The 26,617-nt window shown below is 33.0% G+C and overlaps 1 protein-coding gene across 43 annotated transcripts in view; it reads right to left on the reverse strand.

Annotated features, from left to right (window-relative positions):
- Adgrl3 (adhesion G protein-coupled receptor L3) overlaps positions 1–26,617 on the reverse strand; it is a 1,316,738-nt gene that overhangs the window by 1,118,291 nt on the left and 171,830 nt on the right. For 3 of the 43 annotated variants that reach the window (XM_074042119.1, XM_074042129.1, XM_074042127.1), the window contains exon 3: positions 2,122–2,370. The exons of 39 other annotated variants lie outside the window; for them this stretch is intronic. The gene's annotated coding sequence lies outside the window, so the exon portion shown is untranslated. Of the gene's footprint in view, positions 1–2,121; positions 2,371–7,029; positions 7,155–26,617 lie in introns of all 43 variants that reach the window. One more of the 43 variants, XM_074042125.1, reaches the window with a different exon arrangement.

A 26,617-nucleotide genomic window follows, 5' to 3' on the forward strand; every position in this document is an offset into this window, starting at 1 on the left:
TTTATGGTCCAATTTTTGGGAGCTTATGGAGTGAACCATAGGAGATATCAAAAATGTTTCCAAAATGTTTGGCATAAGGATGCTTTATTTACTGATATGGGGGAAGATTAGTACTTAGAAAACTCTGAGAAGGCAAAAAGAAATTTTATTAAAATATTTTGAAAAATATTAAATTTAAGAAGCCTATGAGAATCAGATTGAGGTAGCAAGCGGGCAGCTAATTATACGTGTCAGGCACTCCTCAGTAAAGTCTATGTTCATATAAATTTGGGAGTCAGTGACATACACTTTGTATTAAAAATAGGAAGATGAGAGGCTAATTACAATAAAGAGTACAAAACTGAAATGATAAGCCATGAAGAACCTAAACACTTATGAAACAGGTAAAGGAAGAAAAGCAAATATATTCCCTAAAATTAGAAAGGAAGTCAACATATGAAGATAAAATCATCAGGAAAAAGTGACTGTTAAATGCTTTGAGTACTACCAATATTTAACTAAGAAGAAACTGTAAATTATCTAGGAGACTTAGATAACATAACATCAAAGCTTTAGTGGGTAGAGAGGTAGCTTGGTAGATTTTTTAAAAAAAGCTCATACGAATGCAACTAAAAACTATCTGAAATCAAATCCATTCTTTGGTAGACGTTTCTCCACTTGATATAAAAGCTAAACATCATACACACAACATGTTTTTTGGTAAATTAAATTTAACAAACATTTATTAAATGTGTGCTGAGTAGCAAACCATCTATTATGGGCTGATAATTCAAAGGTAAACAAAACATCAGATATAGTTTATATATTTTGAGGTTATAACATAATTTAATATGCATGCAACACTGAAAACACCAGACATGAGCAGTGCATAGTGAAGAACACAGGCCATTGGAATGTAGAAAAAATTAACAATTTCATTTATGTATTCTATGTGCAGTTTTTTCAAATCCAGAACTACCACCTCCAAATGTTAAAACAGAAAACTATCCTGGCTATTGGTGTTCGAGTTTACCCTGAGCCTGAATTTTAGGGAATTAGTAATTTTGTATGTCAAATACAGAAAATGTCGAGCATAAATAAGAAAAATGAAGGTTAGAAGTTGTAAAACTAATTTAGGATTATGAGAAAGTGTAGCATAATTATTACTTACCAGGTTTCTTTTTTCTTTTAATTAATTTAAAAGACTGAAGATGACACTCAGTGGTAGAGTGTGTCCCTACCATGCATGAGGCCCTGGGTTCAATCATTTGTACCAAAGAAAATAATTAAAGAATTTATTTTGTTATATTATTGCATAGTGAGTAGATAAGAATGGGCTAAAAACTGATGAATATGAAAGAAGTATGCCAAAAGCAAGCTAATATTATACTTTGATTAAAAGAACCAAATATTTGACTCTATAACTATAATTATTACCAACAAAAACGACTGACATTCACAGAATTGTAAAAGTAGCATTATAATTTCAATTATATCTTGAAATAAGTCAGTATTGAAGAATTAGTCTTATACCACTTCAGGATAAAAGTCAACTGGTTGACATGTATCAGACAAAGCAAATGACTCTGCAAAAGATAAAGCAAAGTCCAGTAGATCCAAATAATTATGATTAATAATAAAAAACGATAGCAATTTACTCTGTGCTAGAACACTTATGAGCAAAACATATATTGTTTCAAACTCCCTAACAAAACCATGAAAGTAACTGCCATTATTCCCATTTACTTGTGACGAAACTAAAAAGATAAAAAGCAATTTATCCAAGGATACTTACACAGAAAGTATTATTATTATTACATGGTTTTTAAGAACTTACATTTTGGACTCTATTAAGCAAATACTTTGTGACATTATTACTGATATGATGTAAAATATCTTTTTCTCTGAAAATGTAATACTAAACTGCCTTTACAAATGTTCTTGCTTTCCTTCTATCCCAATCATTAGTGATATGAAGGTTTCACAAAATAAATGTTACGTTCTAATTTACTTAATTGACATTTAGCTTGCTTTTTGTGCAACACTTTTATATATAATTGACTAAATTCTATCAGGAAGATTGTCTTGAACAGTTTAGTCTGAATGGAACTTGCGAAGATGGTAGCAAACAAGTCTAGTTACCTAAAACTAGCACTCTTCAAAAGAAGAGCTGTACTCTATCTCAGTAGGTCATCTTCTGTTGTGTCCAGTCTCAGAGAGACAACAGCTTCCCCTGATAAAAAGATGCACCTGCCATCCAAGAAGAGCAGTCCTGGGGGTGACAGCTGCTGCGTCCAGATGGCCCTCTTATCCTTGGTCTTGTTTTATAGAGGGATTGTTTAAGTACCTTAAAGATCCTTTTTCATGGTCAGTGCAATTTGCCTTAGATTCCTAAAAAGGACAGATTTCTTCAATTAAAATTACAACCTATACAGAGATTGTATCCCCAATCCAATTGTTTTCTGTGGTCAAAGTGATGAAGATAATGCTAATTATGAAAAGCAACCTAAAATTGAGGGAAGCAACTATTTCTCTTCCACCATCTATGGCTCACACTTTTCAGAAAAAGCCAAGACATATGGAAGGAAAGTGAGTATTAGTAGTAATCAATGCCTATTTGAACAAGGAAGGCACTGACTGTGAAACAACTATTTTAATAACCTTGAGGCTATCCTAAAGTAATGATGTCACTAAACTTCTTCTATCCTTAATACTTAAAAATATTCAACAAAATATTCTAATATCAGGATGTCAGATATATGGTTCACTTTAAGGACAAATTTTAATTCTACATGATCTGTTAGAGGAGGACTCAGCTTACTAATTCCATATCATCTAAGGGACATTAAGAAACACCCTCCTTACAAGAGATGAAGAAATGAGGGACATTATTTTTATCATTTTATTTATTTATATTTGTATCTCAGTTTTATTGATTGTGGGTTTTAAATACAAGCAATGTGAAAATGTACATTTCAGTAGGAATAAAATATCATGGCTAAAAGAAGGATGAAAAATAAAAATACATTTTCATTTGAATTCAATATTGTTAATGCAAGTTGCATGTATACAGTCTTATTTTTTCCTACAGAGGTTGTACTCTAAATTGAAATGTCATTGATATACTTTTATAAATCAGAAGTGCTAGTTCATGTATATTTTATTCTCCATACCAATCCTTTTAGAACATAATTAAATGCAAACAAACAGAAAAGAACTAACTTGAATCAATGTGTCCTTCTGAATGACATATCCTTCAAACCTGCAAAGCTATCTCATCAGCTAGACTACTGCACTCATGCTCATAAATTTGACAAGGTTGGTTGATTCCATTCCAATCCCTTTTACATTTAGCCTTATAAGATATTTTTCTATTAATATATAAAGTGCTTCAGTTATGATGAAAGGCAAAATTACTTGTTTCCAGAGCACAGATTATTTTCTTTGTATCTCATTGTTGATGTAGAGCTTTTGAATATAAACAGAAATGTTGGACAAATTTTGTTGTGTTTTAGAAGACAAAACATTCAGTTAGGATAGTGCAAAGCCATCAGCAGGACCATCTTTCATTCGGGCCACTTAAGCCAATATATGGATAAAATGATTCATCACTTCAACACTACAAGCCATTATTTCTAATTAAAAACTATCCCATAAATACCTATTTTATTATGACATCTGTGTAGTAAATAAATTCAAGATATCACTAAAACACTCACCAAGGAAATTACCTTAAAAATTACTTGATTTCCAAGTGAATTTTCCTAATTAAAATTACTATTTCCCATGCATATTTCTGAGCTGCAATTTATAATAACTTAAGAGTATGTGAATAGCGAATACCTAGGGAAGCTCTGGCCCTAATTTTTTTTAATCAAACTGCCTACAAAATAGGAAAAAAAGTTAACCACTTATTAGCCTTTTCCAAATATGGGCATGAAAACTTCCAGAGCTGCCTCATGATCAAAGAAAAACGGAAAAAGCAAAAATCCAATTTAAATACATCTACCATAAAATTACCAGACTTAGTACCTCGGAATATGAAAAAATATATGGCACATAAACCCAAATACTGGTGAGGACTATAGTCCAAAGTATCTCGTACTTCAAGCATGCTTGACTCTCCTTCACCTTGAACTTTTTGCCTTACATTTTTTGGGGAGAAAACATTGGGCAATAAAAAGAAAGCAAGGGTTATGTGTCTGCAAATATTCACCCTACTATTTATTAGCAAAACTGGAAAAAAACATTTCCTTTACTTAGCCTCAGGTTACAATTGTTTAGCTTCAATTTTCTATCAATGTCTTTAATTTCTCAATCTGAACTGATTTATAATCTTTAACAATACACATGATCATCTGGGTTAATGAAACTGTAAGCAAACAATGGACTCCTTCTTCTCCAGAAAAAAATACAAACTATAAGATTAAGTTAATCCATGAACTAGAGCCAGGTCTAACTAACAATAATTTAAAATAGCTCTAATGATATTACTTTACTGTTACCATTCTCAAGTAAATCGATGGAACTGGAGAAGAGCATTCTGAGTGAAGTTAGCCAGGCTTAGAAGACCAAATGCCCTATATTCTCCCTCATATGCAGACTTTAGATTTAGGGCAAATGCAGTAATGTTGTTGGACTTGGGTCACATGCTAAGTGGAAAGCACATATGGGAGGAATGGGGATAGGTAGGAAACCAAAAACCTGAAAGTGTTTGATGTCCCCACTGCAGAGAAGCTAATACAGAAACTTTAAAGCAACAGAGGTCAATATGAGAAGGTGACCAGGAAGTAGTGAAGAGGTCAGGTAGAGATGAATCAATTCTGGTTGTAATACATTTGTGCATGGAAGCAATGCTAGGAATCTCTCTATATAGCTATCTTTATCCGAACTAGGAAAAAAACGCTTTGTCTTTCTTATTATTGCTTATGTCTTCTCTTCAACAAAATTGGAGAAAAGGGCAGAACAGGTTTCTGCCTGGAAGCGAGGGGTTGGCAGAGAGAAGAAGGGGCCGGGGGGCAGGGGGGAGAAATGACCCAAACAATGTATGTACATATGAATAAATGAATAAAGAGAAAAAAAAGAGATGTGTCATATAAGTGAGAACACAATTTAGAGAAAGATTCACGAAGGTGAGAGCATCTAATTGGAACCTGAAGGAAAAATAAACATGCCAAAATAATAGATGAAAATCCACATCTATTATGAATGTTGTGGATAGTTTTATTGAAAGCCAATACTAAAATCTATTTTATCAAAGTGTTTTAACTCATAAGCACCAATCATATTCCTGGAACTATCCACTAAACCCACTAACATTTAGTCATTTGATAGCACAGACCACAATACTTATATAAATCAATTTTAATTAATTAATTGATAAAATGAATACATTAATAAGTTTAATTTAATCATGTGAAAATTGTGAAAAAAACTTGTCTACTTCTATTTGGCATTGCAGAAATCAGAAATATTTTTCTCCATTTCTCTGCATAAAATGTCAGAAAAATAATCAGGTCAAATGAGTATGGCAGTGGAGCAATAATCAACAGTATTTTCTAAAAGTGCCATAAGGATACCAATTACTTTTGTTGCCGATACTATGATTAGACCTCTAGTGCTTTCCACATGTATCTCATTTCATCCGTATAGCAACTGCGTGAATTTGTTAGTAAGATGTCATTTTACAGTTGCACAGAAAATTGATAAGAGACAAGCATTTTATTCTAGATTATGTAGGGTTTTTTTTGTTTTTAAAGCCAAAATGTGATTATAGGTCTTCCTTTACCACTCCAACATAACTAGATTGGGATTTTTCATCTGGTATATAAATGTGTTTTTGAAGTGAATAATAAAAAAGATTTAGATAATGACATTCTTATTCACTCTGCAAATAAGCGAATCTTTTTAACATTAAGCTTGGCCAAATTACTTTGTATTTTAGTTTCTTCATTTATTTGAAACTTTGAACTACTCTCTAAAGTTCTGTTCTATCTAAATATTTTAATGTGATACAACTATGTGAAGAAATACTAACCAATGAGTATTATACAGAAAAAAAGTTCTTAAATTTCTGATTAGAAAATTTAATGCACATTCATATAGTGATGTCATTTGGCTCAATTAAAATGCTCTTTAACATGAAAGATATCATCCACAACAAATAAAGATAAAATAAAAATGTACCTTAAAATGTTTTAGTTTAGTCATGCTCAATCAGATTTAGTGTTCTTAAAAAATAGATCATTTAAAAATATCTATCTTAAATCTCTCAAAATCACATCCAAAATGAGTACATTTATAATATTACTAAAAATCTATTGAATATGATACTTGAAATGCACTTGTATTTTTAGCACATAAAGTTGTGAATTTTGAGAACTATAACATACTAATGTATATTACTGAAACCACAGTACTTCTAAATCAAGCAAATGAAATGAATGCCATAGAATTTTTATTTATACTCACTAAGCTATAAGTAAGTATGTACATTAAACTACCTTACTTTTTTCTTTATAGACATTGCAGAGATTCTAGTGTATGCTACCTGTGTAGCTAATTGTGTATCTTTTAACATCCCTCACAGAAGAATGAATATTCAACACAGTTAATAAAAGTAAGTACTGAGCCATATTAATTTCATTAACACAAATTAATGAAATGAATAGAACATTGTAGTAGGAAATGAACAAAGCAAAAATTCCTCAGCATTTTTTGAGCTGAATTCTGTTTTGTAATCAGATAATCTGTTTAGATTCAGTGTTATTTCCTTCTTCATAATTTATCAATCTGCATCATCTTATGAAAGAACAAGGCCCTAAGACCAAAATATTGAACAGATTAAATAAAGTACGACAAGAAGACAAAAGAGTAGTGGATGCTCAAGACACAAGAGAAAGAAATGCATACAAGATATAACCACATATAAAAACTTAGCTAAATTTGCTGATAATTTGAGGACAAAAACATATCAGATGTTCAGAGCTCAAAGTATGCTCAGTTGTGAACGTCAGTCAATTGGTATCACAGAAACAGCTATGTGATTACCTAGTATCCAGTTTCTACTCCTCCTACTAACAGAACTCCAATTCTCTTGGCAACAGCCTATTTTCAGCCTAAAGAGAAATTTCATTTCCACTCTGGCAGATACTGGAGAATGCATGACATTTTGCCTAATGAAGTAAAAAAGAAAAATTTCAAGAACAATATTTGGAAAATCTCCAAAATGAATGGTAGTCTTAGATGAAATGTACTTTTTGCTACTTGCTATTTTTCCAGTCAGAACACAGTGATAGATACTCTTGCCACCATTTACATGACAATAAAGGTCTAATGTAAGGATAGCAGAAAATCAGAGTCCTTAACAGCCACAAGAGCCATCACAGGAGTAGTTAAAAAAGAAAAAAAAAAACAAAGAAAATCCCACCTTTAAGCAATCTGGCATAACATTAATCCCCAACTGATATACCTGCCTAAAAATGCCTCTTAGTCTTCAAAAAACAATATTCCACAAACATTTATTGAAAGCCCTTACTATCAACATATAATTCTTCTGACCCCGTTCAACAACTACTTGAGTTATTTGTTTGTGATACTGGGGATTGAACTCAACACCTCTACCACTGAGCTGTAACTTCAGTCCAAGACCTACCACTTCTGCAAAAGGTTTCCTGTGAGAACTACCTCCCTCAACCACTTTCATATTCCACATGTCTCAAGGAGCAGACCCGATGTTAGCAAAAAGATGGAATGGTCCATTGTATTTATGTATTTTTTAACCTATTAAGTGAAAGCAAATGGAATTAAGCTTTACCTATTATATACCATCTATTATAATTTTATTTGACATTAAAAAATTTTTCCTAAATCTTATTCAAAATAATCCTTCACAAACAACCACATTATTAACAAGGAGATTTTTTTTCCTAAACCAATGTTTTGCAGACTATATGGTAAATGACCTTTTTGAGTTTTGTTTGTTCATTTGTTTGTTTTTTTAATTAATCTGTCATATTCAGATTATTTCAACTTATCTTACAAAATATATTCATCTGATCATGTTTGAGTGATTCAATCAATATCAAATTGTTATAAAAGCTTCCAAGCCTGTTTTCACTGTAACTTGTGCTGCAGATTAGAAACAACCAGTAACCAACACATTGTAATGGATCCATATGTGATACTCAGTTATCACTTTTCTAAATTATTTGTAGTGGGACTCAAATACTAATGAGAAACATTTCCCCAAATATCATTTATACATATGCTGATCTAGCTTAGTGCTCAGTCATCCTTTTTACTATTTATTTACCATAAATTGAAACTGCACTAAGTATTAGATCATTTTAGAGAATCCATGTAATGTTTTATGGTCAGTGTCCTTAATTTTAAAAGAAAAAGTCATTTAAATTGCCTTTTAAAATAAGTTTGAGTTATATAAAAATTTAATATACATGGAAATATAAAAACATAGCTTTGGCTCATACTGAAAAGTAAGGGTTTGACTTTCATCATGTTTTCAACAAAATTGAGATAGGCATTACGATTTCAAATTAACAAGGTTGTAGAATTTCATGGATTTTTATCTAATTTAGAAATAAGTACATGGATAACATGACTAAAACCATTTTTTTTATATTCTGAAAATTGTATTCTATTATAATCCAAACTTCTTAAGACCAGATTCAGTTGCCCACTTATAATCAGGAAGCAGAGATTGGGAGGATTGTGGTTGGAGGTCAGCCTGGGCAAAAAAGTTACAAAGACTCATCTCAACAAACAAGCTGGGAGTGGTGATACGCACTTGCTATCGGAGGTAGGCAGGAAGCATTGGTAGAAGAACTGAGGCCAAAGGCAGGCCAGAGGCAAAAAAAAAAGACACTCTATCCAAAAAATAACTAAAGTTAATAAGGGCTAGGGATCTGACTCAAGTGGTAGAGTACCAGTCTACCACTGGTGGGCTCAAGCTCATGGTCTTGAGTTTGCCCCCCCAAATTATATTTTTGTATGCCTTAACCCTAGAGACTGAGGAAATATGAATGTTTATTGATTAAACAACTGAAGAGACAGATAGGGAAGCAATGGCCTTTAGGAAGGCATAGGCTACTAAGCTCTAAATACTTTACTGAAAGAAAAACTCAAAAGCAAGAATGTGAGTGTCAGAGCTTGCAAAAAATGTTCTCAACTAGAGTCTGACACTCAGAGAACTCATGTCAGTTTACTGAAATGTACGTTTCTGGCTCTACTGAGTGATTATTTCAGGAGCAGATGATATCTGATAAATTGACAAATAATGTTAATTGAATTTAAACAACTTACCTTTAAAAAATGAAAAGAAAAGAAGAAAATTAAGAGGCAGAAGAATAAGAGATGCATAAAAGAAAGGTATAGACAATGACAAAGGAAAGTGACATAAATGTAGCAATGGTGAAATTTATGGGTGACTTAGTATAATTTAAGTTAGAAACTAACATTATTCTCTTCCACAACATGGCATTCCAACCTCAGACAAACAACATAGGAGAGTAATCCTAACATTGTTGCCTTCATATAATAAATTTTGAACTTAAGAATTCTGATGATTTTCAATGTTAATATTCTCTAGACAATGTTTTGGTTACACTATATTACAGAAAATACATCGTTCCTCAGTTACCCATTGGTTTTTCATGAAACAAGAATTTCCTAAACTAAAATGTTTGAAAGGAAATAGGGCAAATATTTATTGATATTTTTCAACAATTACTAATACAAGAAAGACAAGCAAATATAGCTGTGAATTAATTGGTAGGTGACTTATAATAAATACTGTTGGTGTTTCACAGATGCTAATTTCTCAGCTAAGGTCTTTTTCACTATTACAGCAATATGCACCAAATAGCTACCCATGGACTCATTTATTTTAATATTCCTAGTTCTAAACATTCTAGCTCTCCTACTCAAGACCCTCTTCATTAAAAAATATCTAAAATTATTTTCCAATGTCAAGGTAAAAATAAGAAACAACTGTAAGCAAAAAGTATAACATCTCTTTCCATTTGGACACAATTCAGCTTGCAAATTTTCACTCATTTTTAGTGTTACCAGAAAGTTATTATGTAGATTTTAATGAAAGAGTATATTTACATAGGATATCTATGAAAAGTCAGAAAATAATAAACAGGTAATTATATAAACACCAAAATTACAAGGCCCTAGGCTCAAGTCCCAGCACCCCTCCCCAAACAAATCAAATTTACTAATATCATTTTAATGACTAATGTTGGAAAGTGAAATTATGTCTTTACAAGAAACGAAGTGAAATACCACTTTAGATGAGAAAGCTTTTATAATATGTGACACATATCGTCTTGTAATAAGCACTTATAATGTAGAGCAAAACCAGAAATGTTTTATTTAATATATTATTGCAAATAATTCTCATTATTTTCCTTGGCTCAGTCTCTTCTCCTCCTTTTTTCCTTAATATAACTACAAAGCATTCATTGAGCATTAATCACTCAGGGTTAAGCAAAATAACAAGGATAATTATCTAACTTTTGGAAATATTCACATATATCATGTTACCTTCAGAAATCCTTATCTCACTGCTAAAAGAGAATAAAAGACACCAGCAAATAATTTTTTTTCTTTGGAAATAACAGTTACACATACTTAAAAAAAAAAAAGGAGAGATGTCAAATTTCAGCTCTACTATGCCAAAATAAAATTAACAAATGTTTAGTAATAGAAAGTTCTCATTCAGATCATATAAGGGACTGTGTATTTTATATTTGTGGAGCACTTATTATTGAAGGGTATATGAAACTTAACAGATTTAAATTTGACCCAATTAGAGGTAGGTATGAAGCTTTTGTTAATATTATTTCTACTTCTCCAGGTATTGTTCCCATTTCTGTGTATTGCTTTCTGCCCTTTAAAATTATCCATGGCAGACTATTAGTGACTTCTCAGATAATTTTCAAAGTTGTCTCATTTTCCTACAGAGTTGATTAATTCAAGCCCTAACTGTATAGTTTAACTTAATAATAGAAACAGGACTTTCAGACATAAACAGTCACAATAACTACAGGAAAATTGCACACAAGTGGAAAATATGCAGAAACTACTTGGAAAATGCATGATTTTACTAAATTGGTCCCAAACTAATCAAATTCAAAAGAATCAACATTTGGCTCGTTTAGCTTGTTACCTTATTTTAAAGTATTAAGACTCAATATAAAGAAAAGAATTAAGGAAGCAAGAAACTACTTGGAAAATGCATGATTTTACTAAATTGGTCCCAAACTAATCAAATTCAAAAGAATCAACATTTGGCTCGTTTAGCTTGTTACCTTATTTTAAAGTATTAAGACTCAATATAAAGAAAAGAATTAAGGAAGCAAAGAAGGGTTACACTACACTCAAAAATTTCAATATTTTTTAAATTGTGAGGAAATAATGGATGAGGAATGTTTTCTTTTCTCTTGGCCAAATATAGAGGACAAATGAAAGAATTAGCCTACTTCACTAAAACCAATGCAACCAGTTACAGAAAGGGGATAAGACAATCAAAATAAAATTAAAGCAATGTGGAGTTAGAAACTTAACAGCAAAAAATGGAAGCATGTTACTAAACACAAAGTTTCATACTAATCTGGCTTTGCACCAAAGATATTTCTTATCAGGAGAGCATGAGATTTTAATAATTCTCCACTAATAGTAAGAACTAAGCAATAACCTCTTCACCAGCCTCAATTCTGAAACAATATATACTAGGAAATAAATCAAAACTGACAAACTTTCTAAAATCAAAAAAGAGAGCAATATCTGAAATTACTCTTATTAAAAGTAATGTAAAGACACTTTTGCTTCCCAGAAGTGAGTGTAGGTGGATTTTTTTCTATTCCTTCAGTTAAGGAAAACTGAAAGCCTTGAGAATTATAGAAAAAAAATATGAAGTCTCTGAAAGATGGAGAAAATAATGCTGGCAGGTTGGTGATCTCGGGATTTGAAGACCAACATGGTGCTGAGTTTCCTAGGTTTTCTTTTTTTGGCTCATGTTTCCAGACATAAAGCAGAAGAACCTAGCAACCTGAAAGTAGCAACAGTTACAGACAAAAAACAACTCAAAGTAAAACTACCTTTCTTGAGCTAAAGCACCAAGAAAGAGGCAGTGTAGTAATTCAGAAAACTTGTAGACACATACCACCCTAATACAGGCAAACAAAACAGAAAAATCTGTAGCTCTATCTCTTTCCATGCCAGCTGGAGGAAACCTGGAGTCCATCTCCACTTGGATATAAAAAGGTACCTCAATGATCCACTTCAAAAGGGTGGTGTCAGAAAAAGTCTTGTGAGGAGTCATCTCCACTAAGCACTAACAAGGACCTCCCACTCCACACTGCCAGTGAAGACTAATGGACACCCACCCCACCCAGTAGTAACAAAGTACCTCTTGTCTCCCTAAGATGGTGATGTAAGCAGGGACCAAGTAAAGACTTTCATCACAACCCACCAGTGAGGAGTAAGGAGACACCCTGCCCTGTGGTATCAGGGGAGGCTACACATGGAAGGACACCAAGACATTCATGCTCATCCCAGGGTGATATCCAAAGACACAGAGTAGAAAGCTGGCCTCCCAAATCAAGCCAGCAATAATAAGAAGTTACAGCGTGGTGAGGAACTTAAACTTCTATCTCCACCTGGGAGAAACTAGGTAGTGTCCAACCTCTCTGGTTGGGGCAGCTATGAAAGAATCCAAGAAAAAACAGACTATTTAAATCAAATCCAGAGACTTATGCCATAATACATAAAATATTCAGATTTCAAATCTAAAGCACTCACCATATGAAGAGTCAAGAACACCCCAAACTTAAGGTAAAAAAGATAACAGATGCTAATACCAAGATAACAGAAATATTCAAATTATCCAGCAAATTTTAAACCTATATATTCCAGTGAGAAATTATAAAACTGCATGAAACAGAGTCTTAGCAAAGAAACACAAAGTCCCAGTAAAGAAACTTTACTTTATTGCATGGGCATGGGCATTATTCCCACAAAAGGTGTCCATTGAAATGACTCTTATCCTAGTCAAAAGTTTAATGTTATACTAATCCCAATTAATCTCATATGGAATATTTTACATAAGGGTATATTAAATCTTCCCTATCTAAATATCCATTTAATCTTTGTGCTACATATAAGTTTTTACATCCTCACATAGATGTGGGGGGGGGGGGTGTACAATAGGATTAGGGCATAGCTCAAGTGATAAAATACCTGCCTACCAAGCTGAGGCCCTGAGTTTAAATCCCAGTCTGCCAATATGTATACATAAAAATGTGTACACATGTGTGTATATATCTGTGAATAAGAACCTAATGGGAATTTAGAACATAAAAATTGCAATAACCTATATTAAAAACTCAATGAATTACCTCTAGAGCCAAACAGGACAGAGAAAAGAATTGCTAACTGTAGGGCAGAACAATAGAATTGCCCAATCTGAACATAGGGACAAAAAAGACTGGGAAAAGAAATGAAAAGAGCCTGAAAAACTAAAACAAAAATATGTCATTCCTATTGTGGTAGGAAGACTAACACATATACATTTCCTGCTAGGTCAGCTGAGTCCACACCAGAACACCTACTGCTGCCTCTTTCCTGGGACTTTCCCCACTGAACTGAAACAGTTTTATTTTCAGAATCCCTGGCCAAACAGTGAGCTTCCTGTGATGTAGGGTCCTTCTCAGTGCATCATAGGAGCCAAGTGAGGTCAATAACAATAATTTGCCTTCCCAACTTCTTCCATAGAAATGTTGTAACAAAATTAGAACGGTTCTTAACTTGCCATGCTTTTATTTGCCTAGTATGTGGATAACTGGTTGTTTACAATGTGGGAGGATATGTTAATGCTTAAATCAATATTAAAATCCGAAGTTTGAATCATTAATGACATTTCTATGGCTTTACATACAGTTTGGGCTAATAGCCCTTTCCTTTTATCTTTTGTCAGAAAATTTTCTAGTTCTCTTTTCCTTACCATTAAATTCTGTTGTCTCCACACTCATGACTTGTCAGGAATTTGAAGTACATCTTAAGCTGAGCTGCTGTAAAGAATGCTTATATTTTGTTAACTGAATGTCAGAAAATACTTTGGCTATTTCAGAGACTTCTCAAAACTTTTCAGAAGTGATATTATTGAGTAAATCACTTAAAAATTCAGGCAATAAAATGAGAAGTCCATTTAGAGATTAGGATTCATTCAGCTTTTGGGACTTTTCTTGTTTTGATTAAGACTTAATAATGTGTTGACCCTCATTCATTCTTGCAGAATAATAGTCTTGAGACAAAACATTCCAGTACACAATGATTGTTTGCAATGACATTTTTAGAATCAAAACGAGAAAATTAATAAGGAAATTGATTGTTTAGACTTTTAAAGTCACAATCTTTATGCTTAAGAGTCAACAGCTTTCTACATTACTAATGTTTAATTGAAATTAATCTCTAAAAATAATTTAAGCAATTTCATGAATAACCTTAATAGCATGTTAGATTTAGTAAGAGGCCTAAAAAAATACTTCAACATCATAAAAAGTCAATGTTTTCTCACTGAACTTTTAAGGGAAGGGGGATGCAGGCTATTGGTCAATTTAGATTTGAATATGAATCTCACACCACACTCATGAGTTTAAAAAAACTTTAAACATATCAATACAAACTCATGTGTACCTTATGCACATAATGTAGGTTAAAAATTCCATTCCCAACTTAAATACTGGCAAGTAAGGACTGTTTCAATAAAGCTTAAGAGAGAAAACCAGGCTACAGTCCAAAGTCAGTCCCCATACCAGTAAAAGCTGGAAAATAGATGTGGGGTTTCTGGTAACCTATTCTCATGCAGGGAATGACTGAATTAATTTTGGTACAGTCAGAAATGAGACAAGTCTTTACAAGCAGCATGATAGAGCAGAGGGAGGAGAGCTGGATAGCAGCTAATAACCCCATGAGCTACACAGACCCAGGTGTTGGGTCAGTAGTTTAAAATAGCCTCCTCATTGGGCAACTGGGGCCCAGCAATAGCAGTGAGGTCCAAGATAATTAGCTCACCAAATCTGGAATTTGTTGGAGGTAAAGAGAAAGAAATTTTTCTACAAAAAAAGGAAAGCATACAGAAGGGTAGAACACACTATTCAATGTGATCTTAAAAAAAAAAAAAAAAAAAAAAACTTTGCAAGGTGTTAAATTTTGGTGAAATTTCTCTGAGGTCAGTTCATCTATCTTACAAGATCTAACTGTAGATCATGTATCTTTTAGCTTTTTTCATTTTAACACGTTTTTGTATTTTCCTTTCCTTTTCCCCTGTCCTCATCAGCCAGACCTATCTTCTTCTTTCAGAAATGAAGTAATATACAATCATCATCATATGTATTTAAATTATTTTTTTCAAATATATTCCTCATAAACAGTCTACAGAATGACTGTTATAGAAAAACAACTTATAATATGGAACTCATGATTACAGAGAATCATTTCATTTATTTCTTTGGCTACTTATTCACTCATTCTCTAGTGAATTAATTCACTCATTTATAAAAGAAACACTTATACTAGGGAATGCAAACCAACTGCATCTTTATGGCTTTAAGTGCATTCATTTGAAAAACAAATACTTAGATGTGAACATTACATATGAGCTAATCTAGTCTCCTTCATCTCTAGCCTTTGAATCTCTATTGCCTTTTTCCAATCCTTCAAGTTGTTTCATAATGATGACAGACATACTATTGTTATAGTGCACTAGAAGGTAAAACAAGATGTAAGGCAATCTAAAAATTCACTTACACAGTTATTTTCTCCTGTGTCTTGAGTACACTTCTAAGACACAATGGAGATGTTACGAGTCATCTGACATGGTTGCTAACACCTGTGATCCCAGTTAGATGGGAAGCAGAGGTCAGCAAGATCACAGTTTGAGCCCAGTCTGGGCAAAAAGTTACTGAGAGCCCATCTTAGTCATTAAGCCAGGTGTGACAGTATGTGTTAAGCAGGAGGTATAGGCAGACAGATGGCAAACTGAGGCCAGCCTTAAGCAAAAATGTTATTCCCTATAAGAAAAATAACTAAGGCAAACAGGGCTGATTGAGGGGATATGGCTCAAGTGGTAGACAAGCTTCTCTGAGTTGAAACCCTAGTACCAGAAAAAGAAGAAAGAAGGAGGAGAAGGAGGAGGAGGATGAGGAGGAAGAGGAGGAAGATCATAGGATTTAAAGAAAGGAAACTGTGAGAATAACTATTGTATTTCCCTTTCCCTTTATTCAAAACTTACAGCACAGAGAATACTTTTTCATAGATTAATACTTTTCATGTTAAGAAAATTAACATGTGAAGACTAAAGACATTCATTTCTGGAATATCATAGCAAGTTTTTTTTTTTTTTTAAGTACATTACTTTGCCGTGGTGTTTAGGGCAGCTTTTTCCATGTAGCTCTAATCTTGGCTTCCAGTGAGAAAAAAAGTAACTCAAATAGTCTCTGTTACTAATTCTGCAAAATTATAATAAACTCTTCATTGTATCAGAATTAGGCATTGACTATAAATTGTATCATTAAAACCAAAGTACAGAAGTCCTGCTGAATTGCTTCTATAACTATTTCCCTTACTTAGAATGCCACAGGAATGCAATAAAACCCAAACATATCAGACCAAGATAATTATAACCATAATATTTTATTTTGTTATTTTTTACTTTAGTTGAAATATAAAACCTTATAGTCTCTTTTATGACAGTTAGTTCCATGAAATGATTTGTGGCACACAGCACACTGCTATTAGCAAAAGGAAATACCAATGACATCATTTAGCCATTATAGGAGATAAGCTCACCTATTAAGGAAGAATGCTTACAGTATTTCATGTTTTTACTTACCTGGCATATTGAATAAGTTCTGCAGAATATTTTTTGCATAAACACAGTATAGTTAAAATGCTTGGCTACCTCTTGTGTCTCCAAATATAAATATGTAATATTTCAAAAGCTTAATAACTCCAAAGATTTATTAACCAAATTATGTATCAAGTTATATTTTAAGAAAAGGGAAAAATTAAGTTTAAAATAATGAAAATTTAGATAGGACTTTACTTAATTTTTTATTAAAGTGCACTATTTTTTGACAGAGATAGTAAAAACAATTTTATGCACAGCATAAAAACCTGCATATTCATCAAGGAAAGAAATATTGGTAAAGTACTGTCTTATCTATCTGCTCATTAGTGGTATAGGTCATCTTCTAACTATATTGGTAACTCGTGTAAGAACAACATGTAGTTCCTCATTAAATACTACAAGAATGAGTGTGTTTGACCTATGAACTTTAGTTATTGTCATAGGCAGGGCCAAAGGATACACTAGAAACTATATCATAATAGATGGAGGATATATTGTGCAGTATTTGGGTCTCAGCTTGAATTTGAAACATAGCTTCCCCAAAGTTATGATTTTCCAAAGAATTTTTGTGTTCATTTTTCTCACCTATTTCAGGAGAAGCAAACAGAATCTGTTCTCATATAGGTGATTTGAAAATCAAGGTAATAATATGCAAATAGTGGGTGTCTAGGGTCTTCTCAGTAAGTGTGTTTCTTTGTGGATATTTTTACAATCTATGAATGACTGTTTAAACTAGTTAAGGTTTGTTCCTAGAAATATCTTTGACTTCTTTTCAAATACATTTGGCTGATCTAAGTAAAATACAATGTACCCCTAAATCGTATCTGGTGAAAAAGTGCTATCTGGTAGGCTTAGCATCCTAGTGACAACCAGATGTTGAACTGAACATTCTTTTTCTGCTTGTGGCTGACCACTACACTGAGTAATGTTAATTACTTAGAAAGCTTGGCATTTGGCAATGTGGAAAACATGTTTTGCATTTAATACAAAGAAGCTTCTAACATAAAAATTTGGCAAAGTTAGAAACAAAATCTGTGATTCCAAATTGCACTTTGTCTCTAAATTAAAAAAAAAATCCTACATCTCATGGTTTCAACATTTAGCATATAATTTTATATTTTCCATTTTTGTCTGAGGCCTATGCAAGATTCAAAGCAACTGAAATAAATGATGTGTGCTTGAATATAGTTTTGTACTCTACTTGACTTAATGGAGAGTTTCCAATGCTTCAGTAACTCTTCTCAAAAATTTTCATTGTCAACATAAATCTCAGACCTAAGAATACCCTTGAGTATTATATATCTGAAGTAGATAACTCATAACTAATACAGGTATACAAATAATTCTTACAGAATAGTGCTTGTTACATATAGTAACCTGAAATATACATAGCTTCTATAATATTAATTATAGTTGAATTTCTGACACACAGAAAAATACATCGAAGTCTATGAAATTTCACATTTCATTTCTCACTAGAATCATTTATTCACTATAAATTAATGATCCTTTTAAAAACTTGAAATTACTTTTTTATTCTCCAAAGGAGCAAGCAACAGTGGTTCCAAAGATTCTTGACATGTAGAGCTCACATAAGAGTCCCTCCTCAACTACTGTCATCTCTTTTCATAGAGACAGGCAAATATTATGAAGACTTTACATGATCACGTCTTTAATAAAGACCTTCTGGTTATTTGCTGGTCCAATACAAGCATGCTCACACCATTTTAATTTATATCTCAGTAGCCTACATGTATTCTATCATTTTCTATGATATTCTCATATGTATTTCAAATATTTTAGATATTCTTTTATAATACAAAGATACTTGTAACATACTAGAATTTGAAACAGATAAAAAGATTTCTGCTTAAGCTATTGTTTAATTATTACTGACACTTTTTGACTAGATAGTGAAAACAAGAATAGATTTTCCCTTTTGACTGATTTTACCAGGCACCTTTTGCAAAGGACAAAAATGAACAAGGTATTGATTTAGGTTAGCCTACATATTGTATGAAGATGTTTAGTTTTTATTCAGACTACTGATAAAAAATTGATGTATTCAAGGGCTGTTCACACTCTTGGCAATAACATTTAGCTGAGACATCCTCCACAATAAATATTAAAGCCAGGATTTTAAAAGTGCCAAATGGTATGATTCTGTACTTGTTCAGGTAAATTATTTTTAAATTCAACTGAATAACATCTTATAGACCATGTATTTATTCTTGTGTTTTTGCAGTCTAAGAGGTAAGCTGCAATGAGAAAAGAGCCAGGTACTCTTCTTTCTCATAGTAACTAAACAAGAAAAATTAAAGAAACGTGCTCCCTACAGGGAAAAGGTTTTTTCACAAGCTGTTTTCTCTGGCTAGAACATGGCTCACTAGTCCTCAGGGAGGCCTTCTCTGAATCCACCTGGCTAAACTACATTGCTTTATTATATATTATATATTATATTCTTTATTAATAATCTTCTCAAAAATATTGTCTTACTTTTCTTCAGAGAAATTTTCTCAATTAATGTGATTACACATTAATGAGTGCTATTGTTTTTTTAAAGTAATGCCTATCTCTGCCAATAGAATGTAAACACAATAATCCCAGAAACTTGCTAATTACTATATATCTAGTACTAGTACTAGTGCAGATTCTTGCACAGAATAGCTGCTGTTGAAGCCCTAGTCTCTACTCTATGTTTGCAGAAGGAGCTTCTAAGAAAGAAATTGTGGTTCAATGAAGTTATAAACTTTGCAAGAGAAACTCTTTCTTCTTCACCCAATACTTCTGGTCACCAAATGTGTAAGAATTTTTCTCACAGCAACCAATTCTCCAACTCTCCCAGATACTGACTAGATGTCCTACAGTCCAGCTCAATTCTGACCCCATCAAAACAAGAGTAGCACAACTCCACAACTGAGGGCTCAATTCCACAAGGCTGTTTCCCACCCCTACTTTAGACACTGGTCACAGTTCTAGGCTGTTACCTGTACTTCAGATCAATCAGCTAGAAATCTGATGTTACCATGACCTCCCCTGCCTTGGGTTTAATAATTTACAATAATGGCTCATAACTTAAAAAAAACGCACTTTACTTACTAGAACATCAATTTATTATAACGGCATACAACACACAAACAATCAGATGGAAGACATGCATACAGTAAGACAGAAAAGAAAGAGCAGAAAGCTTCAATGCCCTCTCCGGGCTTAACACCCTCCCAGACCCTCCCTGTGTTCACCAAAGCAGAAACTCTGAAGCCCTGTCCTTTGGATTTTTATGGGACCTTTCTTATATAGGCATGATGGATGAAATCATTGGCCACTGGTGGTTAAGTCAATTTCTAGGCCCTCTCCCCTCTTTGGATACTGGGAAGTAACACTTCTTCAAATCATATAATTGGTTCCCCTGGCAACCAGCCTAGATGTTGAGGCTATCCAGAAGCCCCCAGCCACCAGTAATCTTAGGTACAGAACAAGAGGTAAATTGCACACTTATCACTTAAGAAATTCCAAGGGTTTGGAGAGCTGTGTGTCAGGAAACTGGGGTGAACACCAAATATATATTTATTACTATGTTACAAGGGTGAAGTCCTTATTTGATTAGTGTTCTTGTAAGAAGAAACACAAAAGAGTGCTCTCAACACATGTGCACATACTGTGAAAACACTATGTGAGGACAGTGTAATAGGGTAGCTGGTTATAAGCTAGGAGGAAAGCCCCATGGGGAACCAAGTCAGCAGAACCTTGACAGGGGATTTCAAACCTTTGAACTGTGTGAGAATAAAAACTTCTGTTGTTTAAGCCACTAAGATGATGATATTTTATTATGGTGGCCCCAAGCAGATAAAAACAATAAGTAACTAAAAAAAGATTTGTTAAATGACTGACTGGTTCAATGAAAGAATGATAAGAACTCCATTTCCTCTGATTTTTTTTTTTTTTTTGGTGGTACTGGGGTTACTGGGGTCCAAACTCAGGGCCTTGTGCACACTAGACAAGACTCTACCACATGAGCCATGCCCCCAGCCCTGAATTCATTCTTTAATTAGAAAAAAAGCATTTAAGGAAACTACCTGGCATTTGCCAGGTCTTTTCACTGTGCTGTGAAGGAACATGGCATACCCAGCTCATTTCTTTTTCCTCTCTGTATCTCCACCCCTGGGCAGCCCTATACACAAAAGAAACACAATTTTAGGAGTATTCTTCTGCACCATCGGTTTTGTGGTGATGTCACCTACCCAGAGAGGCATGTGTGTATTCTGGTGTGCTTAACCTGTTCAATTTCAGGATATGACACTAAGGAGCTGCTATGGTTGGAATATGAAATGTCACCCACAAGCTCATGTGTGGAAGGTTTGGCCCCAACCCACTGGCACTACTAGAGGTTGTGGAAACTCGAGGATGGGGGCCACTGGGGGCTGTCTTTGAAGGCTATTTGCAGTCCTTGGTTCCTTCTTTTCTCTCTACCTGTTCTCCATGAAGTGAGTAGCCACGATTATTTTCTGGCTGACAGTAATGTGCAGAATCAAGAGAGCAATAACTCTGAACTCAAACCTTGGACACCATGAGCCAAAATAAGTAATTTCTGTCTTTAAGTTTGTTTATTAGGTATTTTGTCACAGCAACAAAAAAAGTCTGATTAATACAGGGGTCCATTGTAGTCCTCTGTGTAAGCTCCCTTCTCCAACCACTTTATTTACAGTTTTTATCTCAATCTTTATTGCTTAATGTGATTAAAACTCACATGTGCTATTTTTTGTTTTGTTTCACTTTTGCCATACTGGGATTTGAACCCCAGGCTTTGAGTATGCTAGTCAAGCACTATAACACTGAACCACACCACCAGCTTTTTTGTATGTATTTTGTTTTTGAGATAGGGTCTAACTAACTTTGTTCAGACTGGCCTTAAGCTCAAAATCCTCATCTCTACCACCCTTTAACACCCTAAGGTGTTATAGATACTATGTAGCAAATTCATATAGATAGCATTAGAATTATTTTAAAATAGTATGGATCATCAAATATTCAGACCTTAAGTGAAAAACACATTATTTTGAAAATGTAATTTGGGATGTATAGTATTTAATAACTAATTTTTGTCATGCAAATGGATAATGCAAAAAATAATATACAAATAAACAACAACCTCCACTCCACCCACCACAAAAAAGAAAGACAAAAGACAAAAACAAAAACAAAAAAAAAAGAAAAACCAATCAACCAGGAAGAGAACAATGTGCCACACTGCTTGTTTTTGTCAAGAGAGCTAAGAATGGTTTTCACATTTTATAATTATTGGAAAAAGTCAAAGAAGAAAAAAGTTTGTGTTGTGGAAATTATATGAACCTCAAATTTGAATTTATTGGAACATGGTTATGTTCATATGTTTATATATTGATAACAGTGGCCATTTGACTAAAACTGTAGTTGAGCAATTAGGACCCCCATGTCCTGCAAAGCCTAGCATGTTTTCTATCTGAGCCTTTACAGAAAAGTTTCCTTATCATTTCAACAGATTACTGGTCTGTAAAATGGGGTTAACATTTGATATATTGGCATTCATTCATGTCTCAGTAGTCAAACAGTAATACAGAGCCTACATTCCCTGAAAAGAATGTATATTATGGATTTTTAAAATATATCATGAGAAATAGTAGCCTGATTAGTATTTCCTGTATTTAGGGAGAAAAATGCAGAAAAATATGTCCTTTTAATGATTTTCAACTAAAATGTCACTAGACCATATGGTCCTTGAAAGACACACTGAGATGGTGACAGACTTAGCAAGATTAACCCCTAACACTCAACAGAATGCTGCTGCAATCCATGAAAAATTCCTCATTTGAGCATTCCACAAACACTTCTTGGTCATGGTGGTACATGTATTTAACATTATAGAACATAATAGCTTTCCAGTATATGCAAAACATTGTATTTTTTTATCTAAAACAGGAATATAGCATAATGGTTTCATAACTACTATCTCCATTCTTGACTAAAATGTATTCCTCAAAATTAAATATTTTCCTAATACATTTTGTCTACAGTGATCAGTGACTCCAAATATTTCACTCAGTGCTTTTACAGATTTAGCATGCTACATACCTTGAATTACTTATTTAATTTCTTGCTTACTATACTTTTCATTTGATGACACTCAATAACAATAGAACTCTAAATAGCTATCATAGCCCCAATATTCAAAATGATAGGTTATAAATAAAACTTCCATTGATAAAATTCAATCAACTTCATTTTCAAAATATTTTCAGTGAAAAAAAAAAATCCTCCTTCCACTTGAATTGTCACAAGGTCCCAAAGTCAGTCAGCAGTTACTTTAAAAGTGAAAAAAAAAAAAGAGGATAAATTCTAAAAATTCAAAAAGTGCTAGAAAAATAATCATTTAAAATCTAATGAAAACAGAATATCCACATGAGGACTACAACAGACTGTTCAGTGTATTCTACAAATACGTGACATACCATTAAGCAAATATAATTAAGGACAAGGGAACTGTACTTTTTCTCTCCCCCACTCCTCTTTTGGTAACTTTAGCTACACATATGGAGCATTTTGTTTCACTTCTGGTTTACTTTCTTTTAATCAAAGACCACCACTGTAATCCCTTCACACAGGACTCAGTGTTGTAGTTACCATGGAAACCATAATTCTGAATGTCCTAACTTGTGTGATTAAAATTTAACACAAAGTAACATTGATAGTCTCCCTCACTTCCACTACCACCAATATCCAATTCTAATTAGCAGCACAATAACTGGTTTGGAAGGAATAAAAAGCCATGACTACCATTGCCAGTTATTCAAAAGGAACCTCAGGAATAATATATAGTGATGGTTCTCTTTTACTAAATGCCTGATTTAAACAGAGGAATTATTTCTACTTGACTTTCTCTTCACCTTTAGAAAGTAAAGCATATCATTTTCCTCTTATATATTACAGGAGTTTTTCATTTTTAATTCTGTATTTATTTCACAAAAGCTTTTTACAATGGTTAGACAGAATCAGGTAATAAGTGAAAACTGTACAACATTTTAATTCCTCAAATCCACTTATAATAATTATATTCATTCCTATAATTATTATGCTGCCCTGTTTAAAATAGAATTAACCCTTCTAGATATATTAATCATAAAGATAGGACATCTTCTAAAGCTTTTTAACTGAAGTTTAAAACTTCGGCTGCATTTTGCACTTCCTGTATTTTAATGAGCACTCTAATAGAAGCTGATAAACTCTTAGTACTCAATTAAGGAAATACATGCTTTCTTGATGATTATTTTGGTTTTCCAAAAATTGTATTATCTCTGAGGCATTCCTGCGCTAATCCACTGACCATGTGCCTTCACTGTGTGGACTCAAAACTAAATATAAATTTTTTACATTCATCAACACAACATTTTAAATTTAGAAATTACACTCTTCATTCCAGAAGTTGCTTGTCTGCCTTTTCATATGTAAGTGCAAACTTTATGGACATTCCTCCACAATACTGAAATTTCAAAGAAAATAGTTTTAAATGTTAAATATTTAGTGTCAGGAGTTCATCTTACTCACTAGGTTCAGCAGGCTAAATTTTTAGGGTACAAACTGAGACCCATATTGCCTAAGTAACAGCTTCAATACACTTAGTATCAGAATTGATACTAGTAGTTTCAGGAATTCATTAAGCATTTTTAATCATTTACTACAGGAAAGTGATATTTCTCTATTTGTTGATATCTTTTGCTACTTTTATTTACAAAACTAAATAACGTTGACTATATAAAGCATGTAACATTTGTAAAACAGGTCTTGGAAATTAATGGAATTAACCTAAAAAGATGAAACAGTGATATATTCAATTAATTGTATTATACATGATTTCTATCACTTCAATTTTTATTTTACACATAAAATATTACGTCTTTAAGATTACATCTTCAACAGTAATACAAACATCCTGAGTCAAGGTTAAACTTTGTGAACAGTGACCTTTACTAATTATGTTAATTCCTACTGTGAAAAATATTTTCAAAACCTTATCTATTACTGTGAGTTGCACAGAGTTCATGCGAATGTTATAATTCTTTAGCAAAAGCTATTAACTAGAGTAAGAAAGTTTTACCTTAAACACCATTGGGACATTGAATACCTAATAATTTTAACGATCTGGATCCACAGACAATTTCCATTTCTGTGTACTTTCTTCTTACAGTGGGGCATTGTCCTATGCTACAAATGGTCCATTCAGGACTTTTATTTCTAATTAGAATATGTGAATAAATTCAAGTAACCCTAGAGTAAGTTATTGTTTCCTTCAATTAGAAAGAATAAAGGAGGGAAAAGGACAGGAGTATGTATATCTCAAAATACGGTGGGGCACGTGGGAGACATGGTTATACAAAGAGAAAAATCACATGCAAAAAAGGAGGGGAAATCAAAAAACAAAAGAGGGGGTTCCATTATTTATATGTTCTCTATACCAAATCTGATCTAGTGCTAAAATAAGTATTAGCTTTTGATACATCCTTTGAATATGTCAGTTCTTAATTCAGGAATATACCAAGGAATCTACAATTCTTTTTTGTTTGTTTGCTTTTAATAGTGTTCTCTGTTAAGATGTACCATGAATGAGGTTAAAGGATAAAGATACAGAGGAAGCCAAATAGGTACAATGTTCAAGTCAGCAACATCTAGGGAAGCTAACAAAGCAAAATTAAATAAATAAATACTATTTTTCTAAGTAATAATGATTGGACCATCATGAATTAAACTCACTAAGAAGTCTGGCTGAAGACATTAACTATGTAAATCTTGCCATGTTTTAAGTGTTAATGGACATAATAAAAAGAGATAAAGTAACTTACCTCAATGAAGAAAATATAACATTTTCATCAGGTTGGACTGTGGCATCCTTTATTGTCAGTACATTTACAAAGAATCACCATTCTCACTCCATGATAAAATGAATTTTTTCAAGTAACCAATTTTTTTTCTTTTTAGAGTTCCAAAGGTTGCTATTTAATGAATTTCCACATTCATTTCAACTGTTTCTTATTCTTAATTTTGGGGCATATCAGAATGGACAGTGACAAGTTTTCAGCATTTCAATTTCAGTAAAATATTGTTTGATCCTCTTGTTTTCAAGGTAAAATGATACATATCAAAATCAACATCACCTTATTATTTCCACATTTGGAGACTAACCTGCTGGGTGTAATAAAGACCTCTAAAATCATATGAAAAATGGTTCCCTCCAGAAATTCCAACTGAGCATTTGTTTACAAAGTCCAGATTTGATCACACCTGGCATTGGTCTCTACTGATCACTTTATTACTCACCCATTATATTTTCTACAACTATACATCAAACAATCTTCGGAGTAAAATAAAAGTAACAGAATATTTTATTTAAACTTAAAAACTTTTTTTTGAAAAAATGATTCTTAGTGATAAGACACTCAACATATCCATAGAAAACCTGAAAAGACTTGCTAGCATTCTCATTTTTTTTCAGGATGTCATTGGCTCTTGCAGTTCACTCAAATTTTCCCAGGGGAGGTATTTATATATACCACTTGGAAAATACAAATAACAGAGTGGTCCAGTCTCAACCAGCATTTTTAGGAAGGCAAGACCAAGAGGATGGAAAACTTGGTAAGGAAATAGACAACAACTAAATGAAACTGAGAGCTAGAA

Source organism: Castor canadensis, chromosome 9, assembly GCF_047511655.1.
Source record: "Castor canadensis chromosome 9, mCasCan1.hap1v2, whole genome shotgun sequence".
Lineage (NCBI taxonomy): Eukaryota > Metazoa > Chordata > Mammalia > Rodentia > Castoridae > Castor > Castor canadensis.